Raw genomic sequence first — 16,064 nt, forward strand, 5'->3', positions numbered from 1 at the left:
GGCTCTCGGCTGGAGCAGGGAGGCTGCAGCCCCCACGCGCCGCATTGCGCACGCGCAGCAGCGCCTCCGCCGCCAGACCAGGAAACGCTCCGGAAGTGGCAGGGAAGAGAAGCCACCTAGGGCTTCCCCAGAACGGCTGTTCGCACTTCTCTCTCGCCCTTCAAGCCTCAGGCTTTACCTGGGCCGGAATTAATGAGCCAGGCTACTCTACACAAGGGAATTTACGAAATTCGAATGGCTGGATCGAAAAAGAAAGACCCTGCCGAAACCCGGGATCGAACCAGGGACCTTTAGATCTTCAGTCTAACGCTCTCCCAACTGAGCTATTTCGGCGCCCTTTTTGTCGCCCTCAGAGTAAACTATCACTGAACTCCTGGCGTTGGCTTCTTCCGTCTTTTCCCAAGTAATCACTAAAAAGTGTCTCTTTCTTGTCAAATTAAGTGGTTTTCTTTTTTTAATGGCTATACCTAGAAGTCTGCGTTTTTATGAGCCATGACTAAATAGCTAAGTATACGTTACTTAACTTTTTCCAGTATAATCCGAACCTCTGGTTTAATCGTCGCCAGCCGGCAGCGTGAATGAGCCCGTGTCTCGGCTGCAGGATTCGGGCTCGGGCTGGCCCGCAGCCGGGCGGAGCGGGGTCAAAAGCAGCGATGGCTGCGCGCCCCCCGCCCCCAGGGCTCCGCGGCTCCTCGGCACGCGGGCTCAGTCCGCCCACAGCTGGTTCCAGCGGTCCCGATGGAGGGTAGTCCCTTTGGCAAGCCCCCTGCACTAGGAGTAGCCCCTTCGAGCTGTGAGCGCACACTTTCCACTATTGGTATAGACATGAAATGCACCAGGCCATGGAGCAGGGCTGCCGTCTCCGCTATCCCGAGTCCTCGCCCCGCTGCGTTTACCTGCCACCGCGCTGCACGGAATCAGCCAGGTACATCTTAAAAGCTTGGCGAGCTCATTGGCCACGGTCACCCAAAATCAATACTAAATGTTTCTGAAGCCCCAGCTACGTGTCAAGCACAGACATTCTGCACCGCCCAAATGCCCTGTTTGTTTTGTTTTGCTTTTTTCCCATCTCCAATTAAATTGTAATTCTCCGAAGGCGGGGTTGATTACCACCGCCGTTTTACCCACTTCAGTGGAAGCTTCACAGTCAATTTTGAGGGATAGATGTATGTATGCATACGAATATGAAAGAAAAAAATCTTTGAATATAGGGAGTGATAGCCATCTCTAAGGTCACTTTCTGTGTTCCTTTGTTGTAAATCCAAACAGAAGAGGTTGGGATATATCAGAAGTCATTGATTAAGGAACGGAAGAGACCAAAGCGAGCTTGGGGATGGGTAGAGTTCTGTGTAGGCTTAGGAGAGGTTGGAGTGGAAGAAGGAAAAATTTGGAGCACCTTCCTTGCGCAGGTCAAACATAAAGAGGTGGGGCAAGAGGGTTTTTCTTGAATGTCATGAATGTGGCTATCTTTCACATTCTTCTCCGAAGACTGTAGGGAAGGCTTGAACCTGGGTGACTAGGGCAGTGACAGGTAAGTTTTAATGGGATTTGGAGTGGGTGTAGGGATGAGGAAAAAGTCGGAGTTCATCACCTACCCCTATCTTTGCATCAGGTCCAAGCCCTTTCCCTGGGGAGATGGTAAACATACCCTATTCCATACCCTCATGTGAATCCACTTCCAACTGACTCTAAAGATCAATGAAAAGAATCTGGACCACTACCCAGTGGAGACCACAACACTGATTTCAACCATTATTCAGCACACATGGACCAGAGAAGTGTGTATTAGGGACCTTAAGCTCACCTTCTTGTATCTAGTGATGACGTTTATGCTGATCTTCAGTTTCTTTGTTTATGGCAGGAGATGGCTTACATAAAAAAAAATAACTTTGTTATGAAAGAAAAAAATATATATATACCTTGTTTTCAATTTATGTGTTACCATTTTTTCCAAACAGTTACAAAGATGTTAGACACAAATACTTAATAAATTGTTTGGGCCTGAGTACTTCATGAAAGGAACTGTTTGCTATTTCTTTTGGTCTGGGGGCACTGGAAAAATTTATGGAGACAGGAGGAGCATTATATACAGAGAAGGTTTGGAAGCCTCTAGCTTAGTGCCCTGATGTTGATAGAAGTGTTGAATGAATATTACTACTAAGTTTAGGAGAAAAATCTGCTTTGTTCTCAAGATTATAGAAGCTAGAAGAACCATCAGGCTTCTGCAGAGACCAAATGCCAAGTGCTAAAGTGAAGGGAAAAGTCTATGGACATGCTCACAGTCAGAAGGAACTGATGATAAAGAAGTTGGCATCTAATCACTGAAAGGACTCCATGTTGAAAAGAAGCTTTGGCCGCAGTCTTGTCTCCCAAATTAGTCCAAGGATTCTGGCCAACTCCAGTCTAATTACCTATGATAACCATGAAGACTAATTATGGGAACTAACAAGAAGATCTAAGAATAACAAAACTGAAAAGAATATGTTGTATATAGTTATAGTATCTAATAGATTTTTGAACAACTATCGATTGATAATCTGTCCTGAACTTTGCTCCTGGGACCTCACAGTCCAAAAAAGTAGCACTTATTTTTATTTGCATCTGATCTTAGTCAACATTTCTCAAAAATGTTAGAAAGAAGGGAGTATATCAAAAGGACATAAGAGCCAGTTTGAAGGGGCTCTTACTGGCCAAATCTGGGGAAATCTATGCTTCAAAATAAATAAGGAAGGTGATAGATTATTTACACCTTGAATAAAATAAGAATCCATGAGTATAATAATGCAGAGAGAATGAGATTGAGGGTTCTGGCCAACACGTAAATAATTTGCAATGACTGAAAAATGGCTTAGCGGGTAAAGCGTCTGCCTGCAAGGTGGAAGACCTGGGTTTGATCCCTGGGTCAGGAAGATCCCCTGAAGAAGGAAATGGCAACTTAATCTTGCCTGGAAAATCCCATGGACGGAGAAGCCTGCAGGCTACAGTCCATGGGGTCACAAAGAGTCAGACATGACTGAGCGACTTCACTTTCACTTTTGACTGAAAAATATGGATGGAGTGGTGGCACTGAAAATCGCCATTTTCCAAGCATGATAGTAAGACTGGTTGGGTCAAGAATCATCAGTGGACGCTGTGTCTTCAGGGAAAGTTATACAGTGAGCCAAATCATGGTCTGGTCCCAATGTGTCTCTTTGTAGACTCCTTAACAGTTGCAAAGGGGAAATAGAAAGTATAGAGTGGGGAAACTGGACAATTCCTTGATCTGGTCATCAAGATGAACCTCACCAGTGAAGGACACTTTAACATCATGTGCCTTCTAATGTGAGTCCTTCAAAAGAACACAGCTTGCCACTTAAATCATGGTCCAGTCAGGGATGCATAACCTGAATGGAATCATGAAGCAACATTAAACAAATCGCAATATAAAGGCAATCAAGTAGATGACTGACCTATATTCTTCAGAACTGTTAAGGTGATGAAAGCAAGAAGAGCTGGGCCACTGATTCAGATGGAAGGAGGCAACAGAGACATGACAGTTGAATGTAATATGTGATGCCGGACTGGTTTCTATTCAGGAGGGAAAATGCTTTAAGGATAGCAGTACAGCAATTAAAGAAATTAGAACATGGGCTGTAGATTACATAAAAGTGTTGTGTCAATGTTAAAAAACCATAGCTAGGTGAGAAAATATCCTTGTTTTAGAAAATACATACCAAAGGACTCAGGTATAAAGAAATATCATAGCTGCAGCTTACCCTCAAATGGTTCAAAAAAATAAAATAATGATGTGTGGGCAAATACACAGAGAGAGAGAGAAAGAGACAGAGAGAGAATATGAAAATATAAATAGGGGGAAATATTGAAAGTTGGTGAACATGAGTAAAAGATACTTGGGACTTCTCTGTACCATTTTGTAACTTTTATGGAAATTGGAAACTCAGAATTAAAAAGAATTTTTAAGATTGCTGCTCTTCTGGAGCCAGAAAATTTCCATTAGAATCATGGTAATGCTAGATATGGTAGAGATCATGGGGTTTATTTAGCCTGATCCACAAATTTACGTATCAGGAAACAGAGACCCAGAGATGCTATAGACAGCTTGCTTAAGGATACCGTCTTAGTTGGCCTGGGCTGCCAGAACAAAGTACCATAGACGTTGGGAGGGTGGAGTGAGGCACTTTAACAGCAGAAATTTATTTTCTCAAGGTTTGGAGGCTGGGAAGTCCAAGATCAAGGTGATAGCAGAGTAGATTCCTCTTGAGAGCACTCTTCCTGGCTTGCAGATGGCTGTCTTCTCACTGTGTGCTCACATGGACTTTCCGTGGTGCATGTTCATGGAGATCTCTCTCTCTGTCTCTCTTTGTGCCTTCTTCTCTCTCTGTCTCATTGTCTTCCTCTTCTTCTAAAGCCACTAATCCTATCTGGTTAGGTCCCTCCTTTTAGGACCTCCTTAACCTGAAGTACCTCCTGAAAGTTCCCTCTCCAAATACAGTCTCAATGGCAGCTAGACTTCAATATGAACTGGAAGAGAACAGTTCAGTTCGTGCCAGTTACACAGTTAATTTGGTGCAGAACTGACTACTGATCCACAAAGCATATTCTACAGCTTCTACCAAATGCTCTTAATATTTTTTTTAAAAAAGAGCCTGTTTCAGTGAAAAATTGGCATGAAACTAAATCTGAATCTGGAGTCTGGGGTTAGGACTCAGCTTTTCTTATAGATGCTTTTTTTTAATGGGCATCTCTATACCTTTTGAAATTCTCTATATGTGGAAAGAATTTTTTTTCTGGATGGATAGAAAGTGATTTCTCCAAAACTTATATATTAAAGTTGTAACTTAGGGGAGAAGTATAAAAAAGTTAGTAGATTGCAAATATCATCAGTATGCTGAATTGATCCAAAAGAAGTTAATTTATTTAAAGCCATTAAACCACAAGTCTATAAAGACCTTATTGGTTTTTTTGTTTTTGTTGAATCACAGACATCAATATTAAGCCTTGGGGTATACTTACAGGGCCAGAAACAATTAAGTAAATTATACTTAAGAACAACCAACTGAGCTTTTTCTGTGTTCTAATCTAATCCTCCCACATCCATCAAGCAAACACTTAACTAGCCATGTGGATTTTGCACAATGCCTTAAAGGCCAGAAAACTTGGACTCCAGAGCTTGAGTTTCAGAGGCTTGGCCATGCTTTAAATAATTGTCGGCTTGTCTTGTCTCCTTTCTTGATGAACTGGGCCAGCCTCCCACCTTCGTCCCTGCTCCATCTCCCTACTCCACCCTATCCAACGATTAAGGAGGAAGACCTGGTTACTCACCCAAAGAAATAAGGCAGAACAAAGTTAAGTCAGGACTTCCCTAAATCCCTTGTTAGTTTAAAAAACCAGAAACAAGAAATAAATCTGTCTCTTCCTTTGCCCCACTGAAGATGCACAAAGGGAAAGTGTTCGTTGCTCAGTCATGGAGGGGAGCAGACCCGGCTCCTCCGTCTATGGCATTCTCTAGGCAGAACACTGGAGTAGGTTGCCATTCCCTTCTTGAAGGGATCTTCGCAGCCCGGGGATCGAACCCAGATCTCCTGAGTGGCAGGCAGATTCTTTACCATCTGAGCCACGAGGGAAGCTAGAGATGCACGAGGCAGTGTAAAATGACCAGAGGCTCAGAAAAGGAGGGCACAGAGCACCTGTGCCGTCTGGTCCTGATGCGTCTCCAGCCTCCCTGGTGCCCCGCACTCTTGACTCTGTCCTCTGCTTCCATCCCCCACTCTAGCTCTGCCTGTTGTATCCTTACACCCCCAACTCCGTGTCCCTCCTCTGGCCGCTTCCTGACCCACCTCGCTTTTCCTCGGGACTCTTGGCGACGAGTCAGTGCTCCTCTCCCCTTCCCCCCTGTCCTCCTTGTACACACAGGCCAGAGTTCCTCTGGAGAACATTTTTGGTTGAAGGGATGGGGTGAGAAGGACTGCGGAGCTAGCTTTGCTGCCTGCTCTGCTCAGGACCTGCAGTGGAGGCAGAAGCCTCCTGGAACGTGGTCTCCTCTGTCCTGCAGGGGGCGCTGTCAGGGCAGGTGTTCAGGGCGCTCCTAGGTTACTCAGAAGGTAAAGATCTGCCTGCAACGCAAGAGATCAGGGATCCCTGGGTCAGGAAGATCCCCTGGAGAAGGGAATGGCTACCCACTCCAGTATTCTTGCCCAGAGAATCCCATGGACAGAGGAGCCTGGAGGGCCGCGGTCCACGGGATCTCGAAGAATGAGACATGACTGAGCCACTAACATTTTCACTTTTTTCAGGTTACAGGGACAGTAAGCAGGGCCCTGATCCCAGACTCTCCCACTCAGCTATCCAGCACCTTCCCATCATTAGCAGCTGGAAAACATTACACTCAGTTTTCTCCAGTCACCGAAGGCTGCGTAGGGTTCAGAAAGGGCTGCAGCTCCACGCGTTTTCCCATAGATGGCCGGGTATCCAGAGCTTCCTCGAGGAGTAGGAAGGAACCCATCATCACATCACAGACAGAAGTGTTCAGATGGTTAATTTATTGCCCTCTTGATAATTGGGTGGTTGGAAAAAGAATGCTTCAACTTGGGAATGGCTGAGGCTTCCCTGCTGCCCCATAAAGAATGGGAGGCTTAAAATCAAAGTGTTTTTTCCTGTCTCCGTGAGAAGTAAACACTGACATGCAATCACACCGGTGCTTGTGTAATATTTACAGGTGGTCTCACATTGATCAGCTGGAACAGTGGCCTCTACTTTATGAGTGAGTCAATAAAAGCCCCAGAGGATAATGATTCCCCAAGTCATACAGTCCTGTGGTGACAGAGCTAGAACCAGAACTCAGTTCTGAGCCCCAGGCCAGGGTGGTCACACTACACAATGTCTGTCCCTGTATTAGACCAGCTTTTCTGAAATATGGTGGTTGATCTAAATCTGTGGTCCACATGCACTTTGGAGATGTTAGGTTTTGAGGCAAGCGGTCTTCTTGACCTTAGCGAGGAATCTTGCTGTTTACACAAACCTGGCTCATTTCCCCAAGCACAGGAGCAAAGTTTATGCCGATGTTGCTCTGAGAATCTTGAGGCCTAATTGCTTTCGATTCACAGCCCTCTGATGAAACTCTGGACTCAGAAAAGGACCTGCTAGGAATCGTTTATACCTCAGTGTAAATAGAAGACTTTCAGCCCATTTTTATGGGCCTCCTAATCCTGCAATATAACTGTACTAGGCATCACCTATGAAGTTCAGTTCAGTTCAGTTGCTCAGTCGTGCCCGATGCTTTGTGATCCCATGGATGGCCTATGAAGCCTTCTTGCCGAAAAATGTTTGACCTGAAACTACCCATGTCTCTAGTTAGACCTAACTTCCAGTTTATAAGAAATTCAGAAAATGGAGAAATAAGTAAGACGACACATGAAAAAATAACTAGACAAATCCGGAGAATAAGACATTCTCTAAGACTTCTGGTTTGCTGTCTTCAAGATACCAGTGTTATGAAAAAACAAAACATCAGAAAGATGGGGATAGAGTTCTATATGAGACTATTAATAAAAGGATGTAACTAAAAGTAACATGTAGACTTTTGTGGCTACAACTAAAGCCAAATAAATAAATAAATATTTTAAGAAGAAAAAAAGCGTAGTTAGAAAATGGAATTTGGGGGATATAGAGGAAAAAATCTGTTTTCCTTCTACTCATTTTGGGTTTCCTAGATGGAGTCCTGTAAATTTTTCTGACAAAAGGTAAATTAACAAGAGAAAAACAACATTTTGTTTATTAACCTGTGCATTGCACATACTCATGGAAGCCCCCAGTGACGAGTAACTAAAAAAAGTGATTAGAGGGACTTCCCTGGTGGTCCAGTGGCTAAGACTCTGAATGCCCAGCACAGGAGGCCTGGGGTTTGATCCCTGGTCAGGGAACTAGATCCCACATGCCATGAGTAAAGATCCAATGTGCTACAACTAAAGCCAAATAAATAAATAAATATTTTAAAAAGAAAAAAAGGGTAGTTAGAAAATGGTATTGTCATTATGCAGGAGAGTGCTATGGTTTTAGGAGATTTATGCTAAGGTATTTAGGGTTGAAATATCACCGATGTCTATACCTTACTTTTATGTCTCAAAAATACACATATATAGATAAAATCAAATAGCAAAATGTCAATGATTGTTGAATTCTAGGTGGAGAAATTTATCTCCCAATTTTTCCATGTGTTTTACATTTTCCATAGTGAAATTTTGAAAAAGATAAATATTAGTCTTATCTTATAGATCCTAGAAATTTCCAAATTCTAATGCTATTTTTTTTACTAAAAATGTAAGAACTTATTAATGGAATCTTAGGCATCAGAATATAGCTAAAAATCTATTTTGCAAGAACAGAGAAGTCCTTTCCAAAATGCATGATTAGTCTAAGTAGCCCCTTAGTCCATCTAGTGCTGACACTTGTCCTATATATTTCAGGAACATATTTTTAGAGTCACCAAATTGGGACATATGGTCTGACAAAGAATTTTTCCCCCCTACTTCACTTTTACACACATGAAATCTTTGCAAAAGTATAAAAATCAGAACGTGTAGAAATGATTTTGTTTATTAATGTATAGTGAATCTCCTTTCTGGAAAAAGAAAAATAGCACAGTTAAGTGAAATTATGCTGTTTCAAGACGTGGAAAACAGTTGCATACCTTGTAATCAACTCCAATGTGATTTACAGCAAAATCTTTAACTTTACAAGGTCAACATAATAATTTATCATGACATATGTTGGGGATTAAAATGTCTTCCTTGTCTTTTATTCTTAACTTTTAATTTCCTTTTTGAATCAGGCTTTCAGTTTTGACCTTCATAATTACTAAGGAAAATCAGATTGCAGTAATTAGAATATTGCAGAAACATCATCTAAAACTATGGTTTGATTAGTCCAATAACTTTTGCAACCACAATTTCAACTCCTGAGAATTTTAAACTGATTTAATTTTAGCTATGTAATACTTTATTCTTTTTTTTTTTTTTTTTTTGATAGCTGAAATATTTGTAGAGTAAGTCTGAGGTAGCACACTCAGAAAGTTAGGAGGGCAAAAGGAAAACTGCAGAATAGCTGATAAGGTAAAGGGAAATGTGTAGTTTCTAAACAGTAGTACATAGAATTTTTGCTTGATATGTAACACTCAAATAGCTAACATAATTTGACTTTGGAAGCTTTTTCTGGACAAAGAAAAATGGCTTCACTTAGGGTTATTCTGTTGAAAAATATGTGAAGGGCTGAGCTCCAGAGCCATTAATCAAAGTTTAAAAATTTGCTAGAAATAGGAAGATGCTTCTCAAGAGGCTTATTTGGCCTCTCTTATTTTAAATTTCTTCTATCTGTACATTTTTATTCAGCATTTTACCCTGAAAGTGTGCTTTCCCTCCTGTTCTACCCCTACAGCAGATAATTCTCACAACTGTTGCTAGTAGGGGAGCAGTGTTTCCATTCCAAGTCAATAGATGAGGGGACAAGCGAAATACAGAACTGTTATCAGACTCCTTTCTGTGGCTGGCTCGTGGCATATGGTATCTTAGCTCCCTGACCAGGGATGGAACCCATGACCCCTGCAGTGGAAGCACAGTCCCAGAACTATTGTTACCAGACTTCTGATTGGAGGGTTTTCCATCAGTTTGGAGTCAAGAAAGAGATCATGAATTAGAATTGCTTCCTTTGCTCCTCAAAATTGACCTAATTAAGTCAGGATGATGAAAAGGAACCTGCCTACTTTCTGCATGTAGGATAGAAGGATTCCATTGGTAAAGTAGAATATTTTCTGCCCTTGGGTAAAACTCGTCTTTTTAGGAGTGTATCGATTTGAACATAATGAGTTTGGCTATAAACACAACAGTATTAGCAAAACTGGCTAGTAAATCTAAGAGATCAAAGAAGAATTATCCAAAGGTAGAAGTTTCTACAGTGAAGGACCGAAGTGAGGATTAAAGAGCAGTCCTTCTAGACAACAACAAAGCATAAGTGAAATCAGTAGCAACCTCAAGATGCAAAACTGACTCACCACTTTCTTAAAGAGTGAAGTTAAAGGAAAATGTGAGCTTTAGGTGGTCAGGGGTATGTGAAAAAGCAAAGGGTTCCGAGTGGAGTGGGGATGTATGTGTGGAGAGAGAGGCAGAGAGAAACCAAGAAAGAGACAGAGACAAAGAACTTGCCCCTTTAAAACACCCACAAATGAATAGAGATGCTGCATGTCCAGGTCATGGAATACAGAAGCGATTGCACCACCAGGAGCCACAGATCTAGTGGGGCCCACAAACACAAACCTATAAACAGATGAATCAACCAAGTAATGTATGATGATAATAGAGAGGACAGAGCCTCGCCATCTGCAGGTGAGGCCAACTTTGGTGAGTGGCTGACATTTAAATGAGATTTTCAGGGTTGACCAGAAGCCCTTCAGATGGAGAGGAAGTTGCATTCTGGCCACATGGACAACTGTGCCAAGGCACAGGGCCTGAAAGGGCCGGGCATCCAAAGAAGATCAGCATGGCCGAGCGTGAGGGCAGCTGTGGATGGAGCTGAAGGGCAGGAGGCAGCCTGGGGATGGGCCACTCTTTGGAGATTTGTGCATTGGGAAACAGGGAACCCAAACATATTTTCTGCATCAGGGACTGGTTTGATTGATAAAAATACAAGTCTGGGGAAGTATGAAGGAAAGATCTGAGTGGACAGGGTCTGGAAGCTGGGAAACCAGTGGGGAGGGTGTCACCTAAATACTAAGGGAGTGGTGATGAGTAAAAGCTGAAGAGGAGATGCCAGATCTCAGAGCTGGTTAAGGAGGAATCTGTAGGATTTAGTGACTAACATGGGTGGTGAGAGTCAACAATGGCATCAAATTTGCCAGATTTGGAAAAGGTCACTGATGACATCTTCTTTCAAGACTGAGAATGCAGGAAGTGCAGTTTGGGACTATGGAGATGTTCTACAGTGTATCTATAAAAGCTGAGGCATCTTCTGAACTCCATTGGGTAGGTCCAGGATGCAAGAGGTGCTCTGAGCCTGGAAAACCCAGATGAAAACAAAGAGGTGCTGGGAAATGAAATGCAGGAATCGTGGTCATCATGAGGACAAGGAAATAGGAGTGACTAAGAGGGTGTAAGGAGGTGGGAACATTCTGGGGCAGTGCTTCTCAACTCGGGGTGTTTTTGGTCCCTAGGGGACATGTGGCAGTTTGGAGGCTCTTTGGTTGTCACAACTAGGGGGAGTGAGTAGAGGCCAGGACATTGTTTGTTCTCCAGTCCACAGGGCAGCCGCATGATCAAGGCAATAGGCAGCAGAATAAGAACGCAGCAAGAAAAAGAGCGGAATCTGAATTGTGAGTGGGATGGGTTTGAGGGATGCTGCTGGAGGCAAAGGAAAAATGTTCTTGAACAATCAGGGTGTGAATAGGACCATGTGCTGCCGAGAACTAGGAAGACATTGGTCATTCTAAGAGGTTATGAGTGACGATAGTCAAGTGCAAACAGACTCAGTAAGGTAATGGGAGCAAAAATCAGATTATAACAAGGGGCAGAGGTGATAAGGAGGTGAGAACATGGGACACCGAGTGATGACTCTCTCTCCAGAGTTTGTTGGTTTGCTGCACAGCCTCTATAGGAAACAGTGTGGAGATTCCCCCAAAAATTAACAATAGAACTGCCACTCAGCAGTTCCATTGGTGAAAGGCTCAGTCTCACAAGACCGCCCCCTATTCAGACATTAATTGCAAGTCCAGGTTACCACCTGTTCCTCTGACCAATTGGCTATAAAGATCTCAGGTTCCTGTGACCCCCCTTCTTGAATTCAAGAATTTGCTAGAATGGCTCACAACACTCAGGGAAACTCTTTACCTACATTTACCAGTTTAGTATAAAGGCTTCCTGGACTTGGATCATCCTTACGTAAGCATGTGAAAGTCACTCAGTGGTATCCAACTCTATAGGACCCCATGGACTGTAGCCTGCCGGGCTCCTCCATCCATGGTATCCTTCTAGGCAAGAATTCTGGAGTGGGTAGCCATTTCCTTCTCCAGAGGAATCTTCCTGACCCAGGGATCGAACCCAGTTCTCCTGCATTGCAGGTAGACTCTTTACTATCTGAGTCACCAGGGGCCCAGATAGTCCTTAGGGTTGGCCCTAACCTGGCTTTACTCAGCTCCTTGGAAAAATGGTCTGGAATTCCATTTCTCTATTTCTCCAAGCCTAATCACTACTCAGTTCTTTATTTATCCTCATGCTCTCATTCTCCCTCAACCCCACACTCCACTAAAATGACTCTAGAAAATTTGCGTGTACATGGCTGAAACCAGTGGACCCTTTTTAAGTGTTTGCCTTACTGAATTTCAACTCGCCACCTGCTTGTTATTATATATATCTGTCCCGTTGGTGTCTGTGGTATTATTTCCTCTTGTTCTCTTCCACTCTTTCATTTTTATTTATTTTTTTAACTATTCCTTCTTAATCTCCTTGGCTTTCCTGCCTGCAGTTAAAACCTTGGTATTTCTCATGGTTTGTCTATGAATCAGCCACCATCAACTTTGTTATTTTGTATTTTCTCCTTGTGGGGATTTATCATTTAACTCCTAAATATGTTTCTGTAGATCTCAAACCCTGCCCACCAGTTTGAACATCAGGTTTATGTTTGACTGTTTGCTAGATATCCCCAACTCAAGGTGGCTCAGGCCATAAAGAATCTGCCTGCCATACGGGAGACCTGGGTTTGATCCCTGGGTGGGGAAGATCACCTGGAGAAGAGAATGGCTACCCACTCCTGTATTCTTGCCTGGAGAACTCCATGGACAGAGGAGCCTGGAGGGCTGGAGTCCATGTCCTTGGATATCCCACAGATCCTAAAACTCGTGCATGTGTGCTCAGTCATGTCTGACTCTTTCACAACCCCGTGGACTGTAGCCAGACAGGCTCCTCTGTCCATGAGATTTTTCAGGCAAGAATACTAGAGTGGGTAGCCATTTCCTCCTCCAGGGGATCTACCTGACCCAGGGATCAAACCCATGTCTCTTTCATTTCCTTCATTGCAGGGGGATTCTTTACCTCTGAGTCACCGGGGCTTCCCTAAAGTTCACCATCTGCGAAATAGAATTTACCATTCTCCACTCTTTCCAATTCAACATTCAAAACCTTAAAATACCACCCAAGAGAGTGTACCTCCCACATATAATCAATCAATGAGGTTTTTTAATCTAAAGAGTTCTCACTGCTGTCACCGATGCAACATGTTTGGGGTGTGGTGCTTCAGGCCTTATCATCACCGGCCTGATTTACTGCCACGGCTTCATAACTTGGATCCCTGCAGGAGCTCAATCTTGCTTTGCTTTAAATTCATCTTTCATCCTGTTGCCAGAATGAGCTATCAAAAAAGTAATTCTGCAGTCAATAAAAATGGCAAAAGATCTCATAATATGTAAAAATGTTCATGATACATTGCTTAATGAAAAAAAAAAAGTAGGCTCCCAAACAGTAGGTTCATTCTCATCCCATTTTAGTCTTTTAAAATGTGTATATACGTTCCAACAAATGAAATGCAGAACATACATCTGAATATTAGCCAGAGTCTTTGTCCAGTGGTAGACCTTGAGTGTTTTGCGTTTTTTATTGATTTAGTTTTCCGAGTGTTCTGCAATGAGCACATAGTAGTTTGAAATTAAGAATTAGATAAATCTCACAAATCCAGTGATGTTGATTTCTTCCTTAAAATCCTGAATTAACTCTCTGCTGGTGCTGGAATAATGAGGTATGAGTGAGTGCTCAGTCATATCCGACTCTGTGATCCCATAGAATGTAGCCCACCGGGCTCCTCTGTCCATGGAATTGTCCAGGCAAAAATACTGGAATGAATTGCCATTTCCTTTTCCAGGGAATCTTCCTTTCCAGGGATCGAACCTCCATCTCCTGAGAGGTCTCCTGCATTGCAGGCAGATCCTTCACTGCTGAGCCACCAGGGAAACCCGGAAGAATGAGGTAAAAGCACTTTTTTCATGGCAGACAAGCCCCTCCACGGCCCAGTTACATTGCTCTCTGGCCTCCTCTCCCCGTCTCACATCATAGAGCAGAGGTTCTGAAACATTAGTGATCAGAATCACTGGGCCCCATCCCCAGAGTTTCAGATTCTGTAAGTCTGTGATGGAGCCCAGGAATTTGCAGGTCTAACAATAGATAAAAATGCTGTTGGTCTGGGTACATATTAAAAAGATTTTTATTATGGTGCTAAAATTTACATAGCAAAATATTTACTATGTTAATTATTGTTAAGTGTACAATTCAGTGGCATCAAGTACATTCAGGATGCAACCATCATCCACGTTCAGAACTTTTTCATCATACCAAATAGTAACTCTGTACCCATTAAGCAATAACTCCCCTCTTCTCTCAGCCTCTGCTCAATCTCTGCTCTACTTTCTGTGTCTATGAATTTGCCTACTTTAGGTACTTCAATTAAGTGGAATCATACCATTCCATTGTTTGTATTGACCACATCTTTTCATTCATTTGTAGATGTACATTTGGATAAGTTCCAGCTTCTGGAATGTTCACTAGAACATTGGTATACAAGCACCTGTTTGAGATCCTGTTTTCAATTCTTTGGGATATATACCTAGGAGTGAAATTGCTGGATCATATAGTAATTCTATGTTTAAGTTTTTGAGCCCTTAATCAAATTTATTTCAAACTGGTGATCAGTTCAGTTCAGTCGCTCAGTCATGTTCAACTCTTTGTGACCTCATGGACTGCAGCCTGTCAGGCTTCCTTTTCCAGAGATTATTGTGATCCACACAGTCAAAGGCTTTGGCGTAGTCAGTAAAGCAGAAATAGATGTTTTTCTGGAACTCTCTTGCTTTTTCGATGATCCAGCAGATGTTGGCAATTTGGTCTCTGGTTCCTCTGTCTTTTCTAAAACCAACTTGAACATCTGGAAGTTCATGGTTTATGAACTGTTGAAGCCTGGCTTGGAGAATTTTAAGCATCACTTTACTAGCGTGTGAGATGAGTGCAATTGTGTGGTAGTTTGAGCATTCTTTGGCATTGCCTTTCTTTGGGATTGGAATGAAAACTGAACTGTTCCAGTCCTGTGGCCACTGCTGAGTTTCCCAAATTTGCTGGCATATTGAGTGCAGCACTTTCACAGCATCATCTTTTAGGATTTGAAATAGCTCAACTGGAATTCCATCACCTCCACTAGCTTTGCTCGTAGTGATGCTAAGGCCCACTTGACTCCACATTCCAGGATGTCTGGCTCTAGGTGACTGGAGATCAGGAGCTCAGAAGAGATCTTGGGTAGAGATAAGGAACTGAAATTAGAAAAAAAAAAAAAAAAAAAGATAGTGATTAAAGCAATGAGAGTAGATGGTATTTACCTTAAAGCAATGAGAGTAGATGGTATTCACCAGGGATTTTTTAAGTATTTCTCAGTTTACTGGCTATATTACATGGCATCTGGGACCTTAGTTCCCCACCCAGGGATTGAACCTGTGCCCCCTTCATTATTGGAAGTATAGTCTTAACCAGTTGACCACCAGGGAAGCCCCTTTCAGGAAGGTTTTTGAGGCTGATGACCCAAAGGAGAATTTCTGCCATGGAGGCAGAATGAAAGTCAGCAGTAAGTTGAATACACAGCAGGGAGAAAAGGGAGGCAGTTTTTAAAGGGCTCTTGGAGACAAAAAGTTTTCAGCGTTGCTTCTTTTCTAAAGTTGTTCTTTTTTTGTTTGTTTTTAAATTATATATTTAGGTTGCTGCTGGGTCTTCCCTGCGGTGGACAGGCTTCTACTCTGGTGGCTTCTCTCGTTGCAGAGCACAGGCTCTAGGGCACGGGGGCTTCAGTAGTTGTGCACGTGCTTAGTTGCCCCGTGGCACGTGGGATCTTCCCCGACCAGGGATTGAACCCATGCCTCCTGCATTGGCAGGTAGACTCGTAACCATCGGACCACCAGAGAAGTCCCGAAGTTGTTTTTTTTTTTAAAGATGATTTTTTAGAGCAATTTCTGGCTTACCACAAAACTGAAAGGGAGGAAGAAAGATGTCTCATATACT

At 42.8% G+C, this 16,064-nt stretch overlaps 1 non-coding gene across 1 annotated transcript; it reads right to left on the reverse strand.

Moving 5' to 3' along the window:
- Nucleotides 1-260: 260 nt before the first annotated feature.
- Nucleotides 261-333, reverse strand: TRNAF-GAA (transfer RNA phenylalanine (anticodon GAA)). The gene has a single exon. It is a non-coding gene; the product is annotated as a tRNA-Phe (tRNA).
- Between the last annotated feature and the right edge of the window lie 15,731 nt (nt 334-16,064).

This window comes from Muntiacus reevesi, chromosome 11 (assembly GCF_963930625.1).
Source record: "Muntiacus reevesi chromosome 11, mMunRee1.1, whole genome shotgun sequence".
Lineage (NCBI taxonomy): Eukaryota > Metazoa > Chordata > Mammalia > Artiodactyla > Cervidae > Muntiacus > Muntiacus reevesi.